This window comes from Hypanus sabinus, chromosome 15, assembly GCF_030144855.1.
Source record: "Hypanus sabinus isolate sHypSab1 chromosome 15, sHypSab1.hap1, whole genome shotgun sequence".
Taxonomy (NCBI): Eukaryota; Metazoa; Chordata; class Chondrichthyes; order Myliobatiformes; family Dasyatidae; genus Hypanus; species Hypanus sabinus.
In genome coordinates this window covers 83612786-83631390 of record NC_082720.1, presented here as the reverse complement: position 1 = coordinate 83631390, position 18605 = coordinate 83612786, and the positions used below count along the sequence as shown (strand labels likewise).

Below are 18605 nucleotides of genomic sequence, written 5' to 3'. Positions count from 1 at the left end.
TATTTGTTATCATTAGTGTTTTTTATTTTAGCTATTATTATTTTCTCTCTGCTAGATCATGTATTGCATTGAACTGTTGCTGCTAAATTAACAAAATTCATGTCACATGCCGGTGATAATAAACCTGATTCTGATTCTGAAAGACTGCACATATTTGAATCTGGAGCCAAAGGATAATCTGCTGGAGAAACACAGCAGGTCCAGCAGGATGTGTGGGGCTAGTGGAAGCTGGGGGAGAAGGAATTGTTGCCATTTTAGGTTGAAACGCTGCAATAGGATTGAGGGTGACGAGGGAAGTTATGGGGAGGGGAGTGGAGGAAGATTGGTGGACTGAAGAAGGGTGAAGGATGATGGACAGAAGAAACCTGGTAGGAGAAGAATAGATGAAGGTGGGGATGACTAGATAGTGATAAGCAGAAACATCAAAGCAGCTGGTGCTGGACTCTGATGACTAAGGAAGGTGATAATGGAAGAGATGAAGGGCAAATGCAATTGAATGGTGAATGGGGAACCAACAGGTTGGAGGTCATAGAGCAGAGATCTCCCAATGTAATGAGGTCTGTAGCAGTGCAATAGTGGCCTGGTGTCTATCGATGGGCTCGTGGTCCTGGGGTGGCGATGAGGAACTTTCCAGGAGCTGCTGCCTGACCTCTGCAAAGTAGAGGTTAGCCTGTCAGAGGACAGGGGCACTGCGTACAGGACTGATGACTAGATTGCAATTGGTGCAAAGTGAATTGAGGCCTGTGCAATTAGTCAGTGTGAGGTTGGAGTAGGGGAGGGAGTGGAGACATCAGTTGAAAATGACAAGGTGATGAGAAGGCAAGAGGCCCAAATGGAGTGACCAAGAGAAGAAGTAGTGTTGGAGATGCAATGAGGTCATCAGTGGGGATGAAGGCACTGTGCTAAAGAAATAGGCACAGAGACAGAAATGACAAAGAAGAACTTAATGTCACTGTGAGTCCATATCTGTCAGATGCAGGCTCAGGAGTACAAAGTTTACCTGATGAGGAATGCCAGCCCAGTGTCAGCAAGGGAGAGATTGGTGGGTGAAGTTGTTGGGGTGTGGTGTGCTTGTTGAAGACATGGAAGAAGTTAGAGCTGAAGCAAGGCCTTATTTCAGGAGAGGCTGAGGAAGATGATAGGAGGGGGAGAGAGGGAAGGAAGAGAGAAGTGTGGTAGAGGTGGATGAGGTTCAAGGCCAGAGGAGGGTGGTAACGGCAGGAGAAACAGTAGGAAGACCCAGTGGAGCATTGAGACACTATTGTGCTCTGCCTTTGTTACAATCAATTACATCAGTGACTTAGGCAATCACAGCTTTTGCATCCAGAGGAGTTCAATGCTCACTTTGACTGTCAAAACATGGAGGAATCATCATGAACTCCCACAACCCTCGATGATCTTCAGGAGGGTGAACCCAAGAAAAGCATCCAGCACAGATGGGGTACCAGGTCAAGTACTAAAGACCTGTGCTGATCATCTGACCAGGATGTTCACTGAGATCCTTAACCTCTCACTTCGGCAATCTGTTGTACCCACCTGCTCAACATAGGCTTCAATTGTACCAGTACCCAGGAAGAACATGGTAACATGCCTCAATGACTATCATCCAGTAGCACTTACATCCACAGTGATGAAGTGTTTTGAGAGACTGGTGATGAAACATATCAAATCCTGCCTGAGGAGCAATTTAGATCCACTTTAATTTGCCTGCCAGAGCAACAGGTCCACAGTTGATGCCATTTCATTGGTTCTTCACTCATCTGTAACCCTGGAACATCTAGACAGCAAAAATGCATATAACAGGTTGTTCTTTATCGACTACAGCTCAACATTCAATACCACCATCCCTTCAAAACTAATCAATAAAATCCATGACCTTGCTCTCAGTACCACCTTGTGCAATCAGATCCTCGATTTCCTCACTTGCAGACTATGGTCGGTTTGGATTGGCAATAAAATCTCAGCGATCTCCTTGTGCACCACAACGATGTGCTTAGCCCCCTGCTCTACTTGCTTTACATTTATAACTGTAGTTAAGTGGAGCTCCAATGCTATATTCAAGTTTGCTGATGGCAGCACTGTTGTAGGCCAAATTAAATGTGGTGATGAATCAGCATATAGGTGGAAGATTGAAAATATCCCTGAATGGTGCCATAACAACATCTTCTTATTCTAAGTCAGCAAGAACAAGGAGATGATTTTTGACTTCAGGAGATGGAGACTAGAGGTCCATGAACCAGTCCTCATCTGAGGATCTGAGGTGGAGAGGGTCAGCATCTTTGTTACATTGGAGGACCCGTCCTGGTCCCAGCACAGCAGCACCTCTACTTCCTTAGGAATTTCCCAAGATTTGGCATGACATCTAAAACTTTGACGAACTTCTATAGATGTGCAGTGGAGCATATTTTGACTGGTTGCATCACGGACCTTGAAACACCAATGCCCTTGAATGGAAAATCCTACAAAAAAGTAGTAGATACCACCCAGTCCATACAGGTAATGCCTTTCCCACTATGGAGCATATCCATATGAAATGTTATCACAAGAAGGCAGCATTCATTATCAGGGATGTCTTTCCCACCATTGAGCACATTTACACAAAATCACCATCCATCATCAAGGATCCCCTACCACCCAGAACATACTTTCTCCTCACTGTTGCCATCCAGAAGAAGTTTCAGGAACAGTTATTACCCCACAACCATCAGGCTGCAGAAATGAAAGGCATAACTTCACAAATTTCATTTGCCCCACCATTGAAATGTTCCCACAAGCTATGGACTCACTTTTATGGTGTCTTCCTCTCACGTTCTCAATAATTGTTGCTTATTTGTTTTATTATTTTTATTTTGTTCTTTTTATATTTGCACAGTTTGTTTTTGCATGCTGGTAGAACACTCAAGGTGTGTGTGTTTCATTAATTCTGCTTTGGTTATTATTTTATGGATTTATTGAGTATGTCTGTAATAAATTTCAGGGTGACATATATGGTGATATACATCTACGTTGATAATAAATTTATCTTGATCTTTGTTTTTCAATCTTGGAAACTCCAGGAAGGCAATTCCTGTGAAAAGTGAACAAACCACAGTAGGGAGTGATCGGTAAAGGCTGAAGTTGTGATTTGACATTGGTTCAGTATAGACAGAAAGAGCTTAATTCTGCATTTAATCAGAAACTTCACCTGATTATACTTGATATCTCACACATTTTGGATGTGCTTCAATGGCCGGTGATAATATCTGTCATATAATGAATGCACCATATTAATAAAACCAGAAATTATAGCTGCTGTTCCTTTGAGTCCAGATTTCATTAATTGTATGATGAGCTGAAAATTGTAGTATTGTTGATAAGCAGAAGTCACCTGTTGTGTACTTTGGATTGTAGAGAAAATAGGATGGCTAGAATAAATGGGTAAAATTTTATGTGACAAATTACAATGGAATAAATATTCTTACTGACAACGTTTTGTGATGCACAACTGAATTGCATTGTTTGTTCCCTTAATTAAGCATAGCTAATGCTGTTCTAGCAACAGGAGATTATTTATTTGATATAATGATTGTTATCTATCAAACTCCAATCTGCTGGCTTGAGTGTTCTTGGACTTTTATTTTCAAGCTTTCCATCATATGCATTAGTTCTCTTGTCACATTTATTGTCCTAATTGCTTTGACTGTAGCACAAATATTTTCTTACATTTGTCCATGCTTCATCTAGTAAGAATTTTCAAATTAATATTGCCTGAGGAATTAGTCTCAAGCTGTATGTAGATGTGACCTTTTCAATGGGTTTCTTCTAATCTGCATTGTTATTTCATTTATAATTGTTCATTTGTGGCCCTTAGTCTTCCATCATTTGCATTCAATGCATTGTATCTCCTCTTGGGATGTGACAACATTGACTTCAGTATTGCCATGTCTGTTTGTCTTGAAAGTATTGAGAGTTAACCATTCAATGTTGGATTAGAATGTGGAACGTGTAACTTCAACAAAATTGTGGGGATAGAGCAAAGCAATGTAATGGATGTCACTGATGAATGTTAATTTTTATGATCAAGTTTCAGTGTAATACATTCTTGTTCTTGCAGTCATTCTGTAAACTTCCAGGACTACTAATTTCAATGTCATAGCATGCTATGATTGGGTATGAGTTGCCAATCTTTGGATTATTGTCTCAACATTATGTCTATCTGGTACATCTGAACTGCATTGCAGTCTTTTCATTTTATACAAAGGTACTGGAAATATTCAGTAATTAAGTTAACAAGGTGCTTGAACAAAATCCTAACTTTTCATAATATTTATTAGGGTTGAATTAATATTCTTTCCTTGACATGCTTTGGAATTAGTCAGGATATTATGGTATTGTGTCTTTCACCAAATACAGACTCCGAAATGTACACCATCAGAATAACCACTTATCACAACATCTTCAGTACACACTGATTAAGTTAATGGCATTACTGGTTCACTGATAGGTTAGACAGTATAATTTTGTAATTATAAAATCAGGTTTATTATCACTGGCATGTGTCATGAAATTTGTTGTTTTGTGGAAGCAGTATAGTGCAATGCATAAAAACTACTGTAAGTTACTAAAATAAATAATGAAAAAGAGAAATAATGGTGTAGTGTTCATGTATTCATTCGCTGTTCAGAAATCTGATGGTAGAAAGGAAGAACCTCTTCCTAAAACACTGAATGTAGGTCTTCAGGCTCCCGTACCTCCTTCCTGGTGATTGTAACAAGAAGAGGACATGTCCTGGAATGTGAGGGTCCTTAACAATGGACACCGTCTTTTTGAGGTACTGCCTGTTAAAGATGTCCTCGATAGTGGTGAGGATTGTTCCCAAACATTCCAGAGGGACATATCCTACCTTTTGGAAAAGCCAAGGGAAGTGACAGTCTCAGACATGTGTACTGACCTTCTTGTCTCAATCTGATCGATCTCCATGGCTAGCTGTGTCTTTGCAGGACAGACAGACACTGACCGAGTGCAATACTTCGTATGGAACTGAACACACATTCACGTCTGCACCACAATCTGTTAATTTAATAAGGCATTGAACAGTGAGTCAGATGATCCAGCTCACTGTATTTAAATTAGTGTGATAACAAAGAATTTTCACCTATAGCACCAGACTACTGCTGTCCTTGACTATGTCAAAAGCTGTTTAACTCAGATAGCAGGAGAATGAGGGCAAAGAGAAAATAAATCCAAGTCACTGTCACACCACAGGAGATTCTAGTGGAGTCACATCTCAGACAGTTTTTCTTCCATGTTTATCACATTACTGTTCATAGGAGATCAAACAGCTGTGTATCGAACAGGCACTCTGGAGACGTGCTTCTGCAGATCTGTGTTATAATCTGCATTCCTCTGTTCATGTTCTGTACATTCAGTACAACAAAATTGTTCCAGTTTGCCTACCTATCTTCTTGGTAACAAACTGCACATAATGCAGAAAAATCTCCAAGGAGTGAAGAGGAAAGAAATAAAAAGCATTGGGCTTAAAGGCATTTTCTGAAAAGACTTTCCATCTTAATGTACTTCCTAGCTGTTTAAATTTACATGTTTTAGCTTGATTTGTGCAACACCATTGTGTTTAACTATCAGCAGAGCCTTTTATTGGTAATGGAAACATTAGTTTTTGTCAGGTCCCAGTGTGGAATTGAGCTACGAAGATCAAGAGTTGCCTTGTTTTAATTTTAAGTTTTCACTAACGTAGCCAAGCTCAGCCTGAATGTTAACCAGGACAATTTATTACTCCAGGATTCAGAAAGGGGAATAAAAACAATCAGCAGATTTTTCATATGTTCTGGATTTCACAACACTAGTTTTGTGCACAAGGCAGATGAAGGCAGGATTAAGTTTGTATATAATGGTCCTTGACATCCACAGAAAAGTTGTTGGACACCTCACGCGAAGCCAAATCCAATGTTGGTAAGAAAATGAGATAAGCTTTAGAAGATAATTTACTGCAACACACACAAAATGCTGGAGGAAAACAGCAGCTCAGGCAGCACCTATGAAAATGAATAAACAGACAACGTTTAGGGTCCCGACCCTTCATCAGGAAGTTAATTACTCCTGTATTAACATTGCATGGGTGAGCTTTATCGAATTTAGCTTTTAAATGTGGGTAGAACAGAAGACTGCAGAGGAGAATTGCACCAAGTTTTGAAAAAGGATGTTAGAACGAGAAGCAGTATGGCATGTGGTAGAACCGCAGCCTCACCAATGCTGCTGACCAGGTTGAATCCCAACCTTTCTGGTGCTGTCTGTGCAGAGTCACCCATTCTCCCAGTGACTATGAGCGCTTGAACTGGTGGTTCCAGTTTCCACCCTTATCCTTAAAACATGCAGATATGTAGGTTAACTAGCAGCTATAAATTGCCCCAAGTTAGTATATAGGTGGTAGAATCTTTGGGAAATTTGTAGAAATATGGGGAGACAGGATGTGTTAGAGCAAGTTCAATGTAAAGATGTGCTCGACTGGTTGGTATGAACTCAGTAAGCCTGTATCTTTCAATGACTCTAAAATTTAATTATGACAAATTCTACTTAATGTGTTAATTGTCATATAAAATATTTGATATTGGTTATTTATTACAAGGAAAACAAAGCAGGTGAATACAACGGTGCAAAATGGTGCTATAATGTTACATTACCATTTATTACAGGAGAATGTCAGAAATAAGCATTTTTTTTCAGTTCCATTTGTCTTAGCTACTATCTGGGAGTGTAAGAAACTCCCTGGTTTTGTGCAGTATTAAATTTCTGGATAGAATTGTGATTTGACAGGAGTTTAAGAACAGATGAATCAAAAAGGAGTGTTTGATACAAAAGAGAAAATTGAAATTATAGCCACAGTTTAGACATTGAAATGAAATGAGATCCAAGGAATGCACACAGACTGTGGGAGGAACTCAGCCGGTCAGACAGCATGTATGGAGAGGAATAAGCACTGATGTTTTGGACCAAGACCCTTCATCAGGACTGGAAAGGAAGGGGGAAGATGCCAGAATAAGAAGGTGGGGGAGGGGAAAGAGTACAGGCTAGAAGGTAATAGGCATAAATAGGTGAGGGGAAGGTAGGTGTGTGGGGAAGGGGGGAGGATGTGAGAGCTGGGAGGTGCTAAGTGGAAAAGGTAAAGGGCAGAAGAAGAAGAAGGAATCTGATAGGAGATGAGAGTCTATGAGGAAATGGGAAGGAGGGGGTCACCAGAGGGAGGCGACAGGTGAAAAGAAGAAAAAGGGGTAAGAGGGAGTCAGAATGGGGAATGGAAAAAAGAGAGTGGGAGGGGAGAGGGAAGAGAAGTGATCTTAACTGATTTATTGACCACTGATCACTGATTTTTTACTGAAATGGTCAAACCAAAGGTAGAACATAAGAGCATAAGAAATAGGAGCAGGAGTAGGCCATCTGGCTTGTCGAGCCTGCTCCACTGTTCAGTAAGATCATAGCTGATCTAACCATGCACTGACTTCCACCTGCCTCCTTTTTTTTGCTAATTTATATGTTTCTTCTACTATCCCTAATACTATCCCTAATTTCCCTTGTCAGCCACAGGTACACTACCTTCCCTGGTTTATTCTTTTGCCAAACTGGGATGAACAATTGTTGTAGTTCATCCATGCGATTTTTAAATGCTTGCCATTGCATATCCACCATCAACCCTTTAAGTATCATTTGCCAGTCTATCTTAGCTAATTCATGTTTCATACCTTCAAAGTTACCCTTCTTTAAGTTCAGAACCTTTGTTTCTGAATTAACTATGTCACTCTCCATCTTAATGAAGAATTCCACCATATTATGGTCACTCTTACCCAAGGGGCCTTGCATGACAAGATTGCTAACTAACCCTTCCTCATTGCTCAATATCCAGTCTAGAATGGCCTGCCCTTTAGTTGGTTCTTCGACATGTTGGTTCAGAAAACCATCCCACATACATTCCAAGAAATCCTCTTCCTCAGCACTCTTACCAATTCGGTTCACCCAATCTATATGTGGATTAAAGTTACCCATTATAACTACTGTTCCTTTATTGCACACATTTCTAATTTCCTGTTTAATGCCATCCCCAACCTCACTACTACTGTTAGGTGGCCTGTACACAACTCCCACCAGCGTTTTCTGCCCCTTAGTGTTATGCAGCTCTACCCATATCGATTCCACATCCTCCAGGCTAATGTCCTTCCTTTCTATTGCGTTAATCTCCTCTCTAACCAGCAATGCTACCCAACCTCCTTTTCTTGCCTGTCTATCCCTCCTGAATATTGAATATCCCTGGATGTTGAGCTCCCATCCTTGGTCACTCTGGAGTCATGTCTTCGTGATCCCAACTATATCATATTCATTAATAACTATCTGCACATTCAATTTATCCACCTTGTTACAAATGCTCCTCGCATTGACACACAAAACCTTCAGGCTTGTTTTTACAACACTCTTAGCCCTTATACAATTATGTTGAAAAGTGGCTCTTTTTGCTTTTTACCCTGGATTTGCCTGCCTGCCACTTTTACTTTTCACCTTATTACATTTTGCTTCTACCCTCATTTTACACTCTTGTCTCTCTGCACTTGTTCCCATCCCCCTGCCACATTAGTTTAAAGCCTCCTGAACAGCAGTAGCAAACGCTCCCCCTAGGACATTGGTTCCAGTCCAGCCCAGGTGCAGACCATCCTGTTTATACTGGTCCCACCTCCCCTAGAACTGGTTCCAATGCCCCAGAAATTTGAATCCCTCCCCCTTGCACCATTTATCAAGCCACGTATTCATATGAAATATCCTCCTATTTCTACTCTGACTAGCACATGGCACTGGTAGTAATCCAGAGATTATTAACTTTGTGGTCCTACTTTTTAGTTTATCTCCTAACTCCTTAAATGCACCTTGTAGGACCTCATCCCGTTTTTTTACCTATATCATTGGTACCTATGTGCACCACGACCACTGGCTGTTCACCCTCCCAGTCCAGAATGTCCTGCAGCCACTCAGACGTCCTTGACCCTTGCACCAGGGAGGCAACATACCATCCTGGAGTTTTGTTTGCGGCTGCAGAAACGCCTATCTATTCCCTTTACAATCGAATTCTGTATCACTATAGCTCTCCCACTCCTTTTCCTTCCCTCCTGTGCCACAAAGCCACCCAAGGTGCAATGAACTCGGCTGCTGCTGCCTTCCCCTGATGAGACATCTCCCCCAACAGTATCCAAAACAGTATATCTGTTTAGGAGGGAGAAGACCCCAGGTGACTCATGCACTACCTGCCTATTGCTACGCTGTCTAGTGGCCACCCCTTCCCTTTCTGCCTGTGTAGCCTTTACCCGTGGTGTGGCCAACTCACTGAACGTGTTATTCACAACTTTCTCAGCATTGCGGATGCTCCAGTATGAATCCAATCGCAGCTCCAGACGTTCAGTGCAGTCTGCCAGAAGCTGCAGTTGGACACACTTCCTGCACACATAGTCGTCAGGGATACTGGAAGTATCCCTGATTTCCCACATGCTGCAGGATGAACAAACCACAGGGCCGATCTCAGCTGCCATGACCTACCCAATACTTGCCTCAACTTTTGAAACTTTCTCCTTTGAAAGGAACTTACCTGGCCTTACCTCACTTGGAGTGAAGCTCGTCCTCAACCTCTTCTTGTTGAAGCCTCTCGAGTCAAAGCCTCAAATCTTCACTGGCCACTTTCCACAGGCCGCTCCACTTGAGGTATCCCTCTATTTATTTGTTTGAGCTTTTCAAACTGCTTGGTTACCTGACCTCGATTGCCCAATCAGCTGCTTTCTGCTGAGTCCGAGCTATTCAAATCTTGATTGTCTAATCAACGGCTTTCTGCTGAGCTATTCGAATCTTGATTGACTTGATTGCACAGTCCAACTGCCAAAACTGCCAGAATCTCTCAAGTCGAAGCCTCAAATCTCCACTCCTTCACTGGCCCACTCACTCACTGGCTGATTTCCTCTGGAATCAACCTGGTGAACCTCCTCTGCACCATCTGCAGAGCCAGTATGTCTTCCCTCAAGGAGACCAGAACTGCACACAGTACTCCAGATGCGGCATCACCAGTACCCTGCACAGTTGCAGCATAACCTCCATGCTCTTAGGTTCAATCCCTCTAGCAATGAAGGCTAACGTTCTATTTGCCTTATAAATGTCTGTTGCGTGACAAACCAACTCTTTGTGATTCACACATGAGCTCTCCTGAGTTCCTTTTGCACAACACCATGCTGCATCTATCGTCATTAAGGTAATAATGCGATATTCTATTTTTCTTTCTAAAGTGGATGCCATTAATAATCACAATTATTATACTCCATCTGTCAGATGCTTGCCCACACACTTAATAAATCCTGCAGACTTTTCGCACGCTGCTTTACCACTCAATTTAGTGTTGTCGGCAAACTTAGATAGGCTGTTCTGTCATCAATTCCAAAACATTAGTGAACAGTTGTGGGCCCATCGCCAACCCATGCAACATTCCACTCCCTACTGTCTGCCAACCAGAAAAACACCCATTTATGCCAACTCTCTATCTTCTATAATTAAGCAATCCTCTGTCTTTGCTAACACATTACCCTTAACACATGCATTCTTATTGTATGAAGATTATGAGAGGGAGACTCTAATTCCCCCACTGTTGACAGGGCCACCCAGAGTGTTAAGGTCCTGGATGGGGTGAAGTTTGTGAAATGTGCCCAGGGAAGTTTCCAGAGTTGATATATTCAGGGCCCTGCTTAGGAATGTACAATACTGGACCTCTTAGGGAGTAAGGCAGGGAAGGTAACTGAAATGGCAGTCAGAACACATATTGGCTCTAGTGGCCATGACTCTTTAAGCTAGTGATGGAAAAGGGTAGGACAGTTTAAGATCATAAATTGGAACAGGGTTAATTTTGGGGGAATTAGGATCTAGCAAAAGTTGATTGGGTGCACCTGTTTGAAAAGAAAGTAATTAATAGCCGATGGAGGGTGTTTAAAAGTGCGATATCAAGTTCAAAGTAAATTTATTATCAAAAACTGTTTGTATACTATATACAACCTTGAGTTTCATTTTCTTGCAGGTAGCCACAGCAAAATAAAGAAATTCAATAGACTCCATAAAAATATCTCCCACTAACATCCAGTGCGCAAATCGTGCAAATAATAAAAAAGTAAAGAAGTAACATGGGCTGCAGAGTCCTCGAAAGTCAGTCCACAGGAGTCTAGGAGCAAAGCTGTGTTTATGAAAATTGAGTTTATTATCATATGCACAAGTACATGCATACATGGGTACAATGAAAGTTTACTTGCAGCAACATCACTGGCACATGGCACCATCTAAGCAGCTTTCATAAGAAAACTATAAACATAAATCATACATGGTTTTTCCAAGATAATACAATTACAGCAAAAAAAAAGAAATCCATTGGAATGTAGCGTTCAAGTGCTAGTGTTGCTATACTGTAGTGACCAGGGTTTTGCCGGTTGATGGGATATGTTAAAGGATGGATGGGATGGTATTTTCCCACGGGAGGAGAGTCCAGAACTAGGGAGCATGCAGTAAGTTCAGCGTGAGAGGGGAAAGATTTAAAGGAGACCTGGGAAGGCAATGAAAAGAGTCATGAGTATATGGAAGGAGCTGCTAGAGGAAGTGGTTGAGACAGTTACAATAGAATCATTTAAGAGGTACTTGGATAGGTGCCTGGAGGGGTGGGGCTCAGAGGACTATGGGCAGTGGGTCAGCATGGACTGGTTGGACTAAGGGACTTCTTTGTATTCTTCTTTGACCCTAAGACTCTATGATCCTTTCTGTTACTTACCTCTTCTTGACATGTATTCTTACGAACAGAAGACTTACATATGCTTCACTTTAATCTGTCTTAAAAAGTGAAAGATTTATACAGGCATTGAATAGTCATCAACTGAAGTTGATGCCCATAAATTATTCAGTGAAGTAACTATGTGTACAGAAATCAGAATCACACCTGCGCAAGGTGTGCACAATACTAAACAAATTACAAAATTGAATGTTGTAAATTTAGCTGCCCAATGTTTTCTCTGGGTTAACTCAAGCTATCAACATACCTTAGTCACTTCAAGAACACATGGTTGAAAATTACATAATTAACAGTCACTAGTGAAGTACTACCTTGAACTAGAAAGCTTTACATGGCACTATGCAGTGTAGTTTTACTAATTGGAGAATGGGAATGCAATGCTGAACATTTCCATGTGAATGTAACTGTTTTGTATCCTAACTCGATCCATCCATCTTAGCTTACTATTGTTTATATATTCGCAGAAAGCAAAAATCCATTTGAGCTCAGGTTTGAAATTATTAATTAAGCTATAATGTATTGCTTTTTGTGGGGGTGGGAGGAATTGACACCTCTACTTGTCTTTATATCAAGTTTCCTAACTTTTTTTACTTAGTGGCCTGACTCTGATTTTCAGGCTTTGCTTCCATATTCCAGTTTCCCTCAGCACCCAAACATGCTTATCTCGATCTATCATACCACTTTCTTCAAACTTACTAAAATACTTCACTTGCTGGGTTGAGTACTCAACAGCCCAGTCCGCATGATCTCTGTTCATTTCTTAACCATCTGAACGTGATCTGATGAATATGAAACTTTTGCCTTCCCGGTGCCTGAAGCTACACACAACATTCCAGACATGGCCATACTTCCAAGCTTTAAAATCTATAGATAGTCCAGAGAAGCCTCAGCATGTGGGCACAATGTTCACTAGTCAATAGCTCACAACTCATGACATTGCTATGGCTTGAGCCTTTTTCAGCCTCCAGTTGAGGATTAATGATGGGACAGTGATGAAACTCATAGCTTGGATACTAATGACCTGTCTTCAATCCGGACCTTGGATTCCGTCTGTGTGGAGTTTGCACTTTCACCCTGTGACTGTATGAGTTTTCCCCTGCTGCTTGGGATTCTCCCACTTTACAAATATGTACTGGGTTGGTTGATAACATGGAAACTGTAAATAGGATGAGTGAGTGGAAGGAAATTTGGGGAGAAATTGAAGAGCACGTTAGAGATATTGGGTTACCAGAAACTGGAGTGATTTGACAGGCTGAATTCCATCCAGGTTGCAAGAAAAACAGAAATGTAAAAAAACCAAGAAATCTGAAATAAATAAACAAGATTTCTCTTATCCCTTCAGAATACATGTCCACTTTTCCATCTCTACCAACCAATCTCATTTTCATGGTACTTTCCTCTGTAAATAAAGTAAATGAACATGCACTTTTCATGTTATCCAAGGACCAAAACAGCTCAAAGCAGCAATTCACTTACATTTCTTCCAATTTACTGCACTGCACTCAGTATTCATGACGTGGCCTTTTCTATACTGAGTACTTTATTGTAGAACACAGAGATGATCCTGAGCTTCCAGGTACTTGTATCCCTATCAAGCTCTCATTCCATTTTCTGTCTGCTTGCATCCTATAGTGTAATGTAAACTCAAAGGACTGTGCCTCATCTTCTGTCTGGGCAGTTTTCAGCTCTCATGCTCAATATTGAAGTCAGTTTCAGAAAGTCAGCTTTCTTTATTGGTGCCAGAACCAGGCCAGTACTGTTCCAAGGTCATTTACAATATTCTCAATTTTCTGTCTGCACAATGCTACCAAATATGATGTATTTTATTTTTGATATACAGAAAAGGCTGTCTTCTGCATCTCACATTTCCAGCATTGTTTCATTTCTCTATACTGTCCTTGTTCTTCTCTTTCTTTTGACATCTCTGTAAGCAGACCGGCAGATATTAACAAACATCTATTCTGAGATGACACCCAGAACATTTGTGTCACCTTGCTCACCTTGAGTCTTGCTCTCTGCCTATGGCAGACATCTTTTTATTCTTTCTACCCTTCCACAGGTTAAATTTCCTTTTCTCACTTTTCTCATTCTGACTAAAGATCACTGAGCTGCAATGTTAACTCTCCTAGGATGTTCCCTAACCTGCTGAGTATCTGAAGTGTTTTTCATTTTTATTGAAGTGACAGTATATTTTACTTATCTTGATATTGAATCTATGCATAAAGAAAGATCTCAGTGAGATTGGTTCAAATTTACCTAAAGTGGTAAGGTAATGGACTGCCTTCATTATCTCACCTTGAATATTCGTAAATGAATATTCAGATATTGTAAGATAGTCAGATCCATAGGTGAAAGTACTTGATCTCATTAAGGATTGTTTGTATGTCAATAAGATTTAGGAAACTGACCTACATTGAGGATGACCATCATCTAAATTATTTGTTGATCACAGCAAAAAAAAACTTAGGAAGTGAGTTTCAGATTAATAATGGCAGCCTCAGCCAACTATCTTGCTAATGATGTTCTTCATAAGTTAAAAACAGTAAGAAATGACATGACCTATTCATTCTACCTCCTCATTTCTTGCCACATTGGGAGCACCATTCGGTCGAGTCAAAATCACTCGGTCAAAGCAGTGACATGTAATATTCAGTAATAGCCAACATCTGTTTCATCAGTTGCTGCATCTTGGGACTTTGATTGTTTATTGGGACTGAGGTGCCCCATCCTTTCTGAATGTGTTCCACTGAGGAGAACTCTAGCCTGCAGAACTGTTGCATACTAGTAAACATTGGCATGCAGGACAAAATATCATGCAAATCATTATGGATCCACATTGCCTTTGCCATCAAGACACCGATTTAGATCCTCATTCTAGCACTGAAGAGTTGGCACTAAACTGCTCTGGACCCTGCTGTAAAATTGTAGCCCACAGCCATATAAAGTGATCTCTTGACCTGATGGTGGCCTATCAATTTTGGGAATCAGGACAGTGATTGATATAATTATGTTGTTGACGTGAGAGAGGTGTTGACATTGGTTTGCTTTTTGAGAAAGTGGGTATGGAGGATATTGTGGAAGATGTGAACTACATCCAATGTTACTCTCAACATGAGCCATTTTCAACTTGGCAGATAGTGATGATGAAATTCATGATTGGATTTAAAACGCCAGCACATCCTTTAGTCGGATGAGAAAAAAAATGGAAGATCATCCCCAAATCTGACACAAGGCTCCTTGGTATATATAAATAGATGTGCCAAGCTTTTGGTACTATGAGGAAAGGAAAAACAGTTTAACTAACTGAAATCCTTTCACCATTTTATCCTTGCTTCCTGGGGCTGTTTGCTTATGTCATTGCTATCCCTCGTGACTTCAGCACCTACTTCTCTAGAAAGATGAATCTTGGGACAGCAGAACCTCTTTCCATCTGTGTCCTGCTTCTGGTAACTTCAGCTGGCACATCAAAAAGAAGTGTATGTGTAAAGTAGCTGCGATAATTGGTGTGTGTGTGTGTGTATTTTTGCATATGTAAAGGGGGTATCTTCTTTTTCATTGTTACTGTGTATGTTACTCAGAATGGCTTCTTTGTTTTGTTAAAAGTAGGAATGTTTCTTTGTTGCGAGAGAGTGCTGGAAGCTTGTTTGGGTTAAAATTTACCGTTAAGGAGAATTGTATTCCTTTGTTAACCAATTGGGATTAATGTTGTTCTTTCTTCTGAGTCTGTAAACTATTGTTGGCGGGCTTTTGGGAGATCAGCGCGAGGGTGTGAGAGAGAGAGGACATGTTTCTGTAAACTGGGCAAGAAATGGACCTCAAGCGGGGGTCCGAGGCTAAGAGGTACCCCAAGGAGAAGAGACGAAGATAGATGTGTTTGGTTGACCACTTCGGATGGTCCTGAGCTGTGAGTAGAGGAGTTCAGAGGGGGTCAAATGGCGGCCAGAAGACTTCAGTAATTGAGCTGCAACGGTTGTGCACAAAGTGGTTTGGACTTTGTTAAGTTTGGCGCCTTTTGCTTTTTCTTTTCTTTTATACATATATTGTATTTCCTAGTACTCTCTTAGTTTTAGTAAACTCTTTAAAGTGTATTCCGTAACGGTATCTGGTGTGAGTTTGATATTGTGTGTGTACGCACTGCATAAACTTGATTCTCACAGCACCTGCGTGTACGGGAGGTGGGGTTGGTGAGTGGCTGGATCTCCTTTTCCTCTAGACATATACCAGTCTGTTGGGTAAGTGTTACACATATTTTCCAGCAATTCTTAGAGTGCTGGAACTTGAAGGGTCATATCACCAACTCTGACACACTAGTGGGATATGATTTTATTTGCCCCTGATCCATGGGGATGTGTTATTTTTCTGGCCACTACTCCCACTGGTACTATGATCTCCACTCATCCAAATGTCTGAGGATCTATTCCCTGTATCATAGAACTACTTTCATTATCAGAATCAGAATCAGATTTAATATCACAGGCATATGTTGTGAATTTTGTTAACTTTACAGCAACGGTACAATGAAAGACCTGATAAATAAATATAGAGAAAAAAACTGAATTATATTGAGTATATATATATATCTACTAAATAGTTAAGTAGTGGAAAATAACAGATAAAAAGGTAGTGAGTAGTGTTCATGGGTTCAATGTCCTTTAGAAATTGGATGGTAGAGGAGAAGAAGCTGCTCCTGAATTGCTAAGTGTGTGCCTTCAGGCTTCTGTACCCTATACCTCCTTCCCGACAGTAACAGCCTGAAGAGGGCATATCCTGGGTGCTGGGCATCCTTAATGATGGACATCACTTTCCTAAGTCAGGACTCCTTGAAGATTGCAGATGATACAAAGATAGGTGGAGGGGTAGGTAGTGCTGAGGAAGCAATGCGATTGCAGCAGGACTTAAACAAATTGGAAGAATGGGGTAAGAAGTAGCAGATGGAATACAGTGTTGGGAAATGTATGATAATGCATTGGTAAAAGGAGTAATAGTGCGGGCTGTTACCTAAATGGGGAAAAGGTTCAAACGTCAGAAATGCAGAGGGATTTAGAAGTCCTCATGCAAGACTCCCAGAAGGTTAATTTACAAGTTAAGTCTGTGGTAAAGAAGTCAAATGCAATGTTGGCATTTATTTCAAGGGGAATAAAATGTAGAAGGAAGGAAATAATGCTGAGCCTTTATAAGACACTAGTCAGGCTGCACTTGGAGTATTGTCAACAGTTTTGGGCCCCATATCTCAGAAAGAATGTGTTTTCATTGGAGAGAGTCCAGAGAAAGTTCATGAGGAAGATTCCAAGAATGACGGAGTTATCATATGAGAACAATTTGGCAGCTTTGGGCCTCTACTCATTGGAATTTAGAAGATTGCATGTGGATCTCATTGAAACCTACCGAATGTTGAAAGGCAAACACAAGGAAATCTGCAGATGCTGGAAATTCCTGACAAAGGGTCTCGGCCCGAATTGTCGACAGTGCTTCTCCCTATAGATGCTGCCTGGCCTGCTGCATTCCACCAGCATTTTGTGAATGTTGAAAGGACTAGATATGGTGGATTTGGAGAGGATGTTTCCTCGCCTCAAAATTGAGGGACAACCTTTTAGAATAGAGTTAAGGAGGAAGTTTGTTAGCCAGAGAGTAGTGAATCTATGAAATGCTCTGACATAGACTGTGGTGCCAAGTCAGTGTGTTCCCATGTTTTGCCCTTCCTGAAGTCCACAATCAGCTCTTTGCTCTGGCTGACGTTGAGTGCAAGGTTGTTGCTGCAACACCTCTCAACTAACTGGTATTAGCTCGATCCTGTATGTCCTCTTGTCACCATTTGAAATTCTGGTTGTTTCATCAGCAAATTTATTGATGCTGTTTGTGCTATGCCTAGCCACACAGCCATGGGTGTAGAGAGTCTAGAGCAGTGGGCTAAGCATATATCCCTGCGGAGGACCAGAGTTAATTGTCATGCACTAAATAGTGTGCTTTAGAAGTCAGGGGTGCTGACCTCTATTAACTCCGGATGACATTAATAGATGTGCAGAATTTTCATGGTCTCATAGTGTCCTTCAGCTAGATGCTCCCAGAAGGCACTGGCAAGAATGGTCCCCAAAATGAGTGGTCTTTAAGTGGTGTGCATTTACCTGATTATGTCTGACATCATAGAGCCTGTAACAACTATTGCAATTTTGGAGGATTTCAGTCTCTTTATCTGGGGTGGCTGTCAATATAGTAATGATGGCCCTGAGGAATCCTCAGGACTCTATTTCCAAATATTAAGTGTACAAAGAGAACAGTTCTGTAATAAAGATCTTTGATGGAGAATTCATTTGAGCTATTCCTGAACAGTCTTGGTAACTCCCAAAACTTGAATGCAATTTCATTTTTTTTTACAAAAAAAGAATTTTCCTTTGCACGTGAGGCAAAATGTTATATTGACAGAACATGAAGCACTCCAAGCAAATTTCCTCCGTTGGTTTACTAAGTTCTTGCTCCTAACCTCGGCACTACAAAACTATTTCCACCCCTCATTCTATCATGCCCTTGCAGCCAGAGGTTTGAAAGAGTACAAGGAATTACAAACGCAGTAGTTTCAGTTGTCACAAGTTTTAATGAAAGCTTATTGATTGATTCCCACTGTGCAGCTCCACAAGTATTACCTTCTGTTCTGAGTATCTTTCAAATGTGATTAATGCTCCAACAGGTAACTGATCTAATTAAAATTGGCAAAAGAAAAATAACATAATTCATGCCTATTGTCTACTTGGCAGCCTTGTCAGTGTATTCACAG

At 40.9% G+C, this 18605-nt stretch overlaps 1 protein-coding gene across 4 annotated transcripts in view; it reads left to right on the top strand.

The window, feature by feature from the left end:
- Positions 1-18605, top strand: part of LOC132405639 (follistatin-related protein 5-like) — a 683401-nt gene that overhangs the window by 152323 nt on the left and 512473 nt on the right. The window lies entirely within an intron of this gene.